Below are 3,002 nucleotides of genomic sequence, written 5' to 3'. Positions count from 1 at the left end.
GCTGGAAGCCACATCCCAAACTGGATGAGTTGTGAATTCCCACGAAAACACCGTGGAAAAGGGCACAGTGAGACACTGTGGGTTTTATCATCACGGTTCAGAGTCGTGAAAGGTTCGGACAGAGCCCGATGACTTCAGGAAGGAAAAATCTTAATCCATACAGCTGGAAACCAGTGTCAAAGCCAGTTAGGCAGTGAAGTAGGTCACCCGTGTGGAAACATCCAACTCCTCTGCAGGGCAGTGCCGGGCTCCGGGGGTTCTGTGGGGAGCTCTGGGACAGCTGCTCCCGGCAAGGGCGGATCACGGAGCGGGGGGAGAGGATTAACTCAGAAAGCAAGGAAAAAGTAGGAGCACATGGTGGGAGAAAGGCAACTTCTTTGTAGGAAGAATCATGGAATATCCTGAGTTGGGAGGGACCCACAAGGATCATCCAGTCCAAGCCCTGGCCCTGCCCAGGACACCCCAACACTCCCCCCTGTCCCTCAGAGCGTTGTCCAAACCCTCCTGGAGCTCTGGCAGCCTTGGGGCCGTGCCCACTGCCCTGGGGAGCCTGGGCAGTGCCCACCACCCTCTGGGGGAAGAACCTTGTCCTGAGATCCACCCTGAGCCTGCCCTGTCCCAGCTCCAGCCCTTCCCTGGCTCCTGTCCCTGCTTACACTGAACTGAAATCGGGGCCTGAGGGAACAGAGACCCCTCTCCAGATTTCCTGACCCAGTCTCCCTCTTGTCCAGCACCTCTCAGGAATGGGACAGCACACAGGGAAACTTTTAAAACCCTGGATTTATTCTTGCCTTATTTCCCTGGCACAACCACAATCTCCTGTGAGTCCAACACTGCTCAGCCCAAACCTGGCAGGGCCCCCGTGGTGACTGAGGCTGGAACTGCCCAATTCCTCACCCAGGGGGACACATTTTTAGGACTTTTGCTTAATTGGAAATTGTTTGGAGATATTCCCTTTTTAAGAAAGGAAAAAAGAGGAAATTATACCATTTGTTTGTTCCCTGGGTCCTGTCCCTGCTCACACAGGAGCTGCCCTGGGAGGTTTTGGGTAAAAATTAGCAACACAAGTTGGGATATTTACTACAATTTATTACACATTGATTTCACTGCCTCAGAAAGCGACAGGAAAAAGAAGGTAAAAAGTTCTTTCTTGTGACAATCTAAGCTAGAAATATTTTTGCTGTTGTTTTTTGAGCCTGTTAGACTTGCATTTATTTTGCAGTTGCTTGTAAATTCCCCCAATTAAAATATTACTCTTTCAGAATAAGACCAAATTCTCAATATTCCTCTCCTTGAAAGCAAAACAAAACCAAAAAAAAACCAAACAGGGAAGGGTGGGTTTAAATAAGAAAAATCATCCTGAGGCAACACCTAGGATAGAAAATTTCTTCCAAGCAGTTAAAGCTTGGCAAACCTGCAAACAATGGAAAAAAAACCCAAGGATGAGCTGGATGTTTGCCTCAGCCTGAATGTTCTGGACACACACATAAACCCCCCCAAACTATCCCCAAAACCCCAAAAATAAGGCCAGAAAGTGTTCTGTTCTTGATGTTTCATATTGCAAAAACCCTCTGTCCATTCCAGGTATAAAGTACCTGTGGAAATTTGAGCACTGTTTTTTTTTTCTATTAGTTTCTCCCATGTGTATCATTGGCACTGTGTAATTAGTATTTAATTAATATAGTTCTTCAGCAAATGTATTAATTCAGACTTCCATATGTCAAATATGGGATTTACATTTCATATCCATACACCTACAATGGCTGAGGTGTATCTAACAGAATTATCTGTATTTGACAGAATGAATAGAATAAATAAACACAATAGTTAATTACATTAATTTTTAAAATAGATTTTAAAGATGCATCTTGGCCACTTGGAATTTTCTCTATGCTTTTCATTTAGCTTTGTTCTAATTTGTAACTGGAAGTCTTCAAAATTCTGCCTGAAATTTGGGTTCAGTTGCACTCACCTGAGGTAACAACTTTAAAAAACCTCCTCTGTCAACACATCAAAATTCAGTGGAGGCTTGTTGTAAAAAGACTTGCTATGAGAAATAGGTTGGAAAAGGGGGGGGCAAAAAAGGGGTTGAGATAATTTTTCAGCTTCTGTTTTTCATAACTGAGTTTTATCTACCAAGAGAGAAAGGTTATGTGCTGGGGGCAGGGCTGGGCTGTGCTCTCTCCTTATGAGCTCCATGATGTTTGCACTCAGGAGCACGAGGCTGAGCATTCAGAAACCTGATGGCCCCCACACACAAAACCCTCAGCTTCCTGGAATTATGTTAGTTTTATTCTCCAGAAAGGAAGGGATTTATGGGCAATGCTCTTACCAGAGAGCAGAGCAGTGGTTCGGTGTGACCCCCGGCACAGAGAGTTTCTTGTGCAGCTGCTGCTGAATGAAATCTTTCCCATCTCCACAGATTTGCCACCTTCACCCAGGCCACTGTACAACTTAAAGCCTGATGGATTTCTTGGGAATGAAAGATTTCTTGGGAATGAAAGATTTCTTGGGAATGAAAGATTTCTTGGGAAACGAAAGATTTCTTGGGAAACAATTTAAAATACTATTTATTGAATACCTCTTATGCAAACAACACCTCTCGTCTTTGATTGTGCTACCAATGCCTGCCAATTGTCCCCAACTTCAGCCATTTTTTTCCATACCTCTCATATCATGGAATCATAGATCAGATCTTAAAGACCATCCAGTTCCATCCCCTGCAGGGACACCTTCCACTATCCCAAGTTGCTCCAAGCCCCGTCCAACCTGGCCTTGGACACTTCCAGGAATCCAGGGGCAGCCACAGCTTCTCTGGGCAACCTGTGCCAGGGCCTCAGCACTCTCACAGCCAAGAATTCCTTCCCAAAATCCCATCTAACCCTGCCTTCTGGCAGTTGGAAGCCATTCCCCCTTGTCCTGTCACTCCAGCCCTTGGAAATAGTCTCTCTCTATCTTTCCTGGAGCTCTTTCAGGCCCTGCAAGGCCACAGTCAGGTCACC

At 45.5% G+C, this 3,002-nt stretch overlaps 1 long non-coding RNA gene across 1 annotated transcript in view; it reads right to left on the bottom strand.

The window, feature by feature from the left end:
- Positions 1–3,002, bottom strand: part of LOC135410416 (uncharacterized) — a 73,782-nt gene that overhangs the window by 35,042 nt on the left and 35,738 nt on the right. The window lies entirely within an intron of this gene.

The sequence above is a fragment of the Pseudopipra pipra genome, chromosome 2 (assembly GCF_036250125.1).
Source record: "Pseudopipra pipra isolate bDixPip1 chromosome 2, bDixPip1.hap1, whole genome shotgun sequence".
NCBI lineage: Eukaryota > Metazoa > Chordata > Aves > Passeriformes > Pipridae > Pseudopipra > Pseudopipra pipra.
This window is presented reverse-complemented; position numbering and strand designations above follow the sequence as displayed.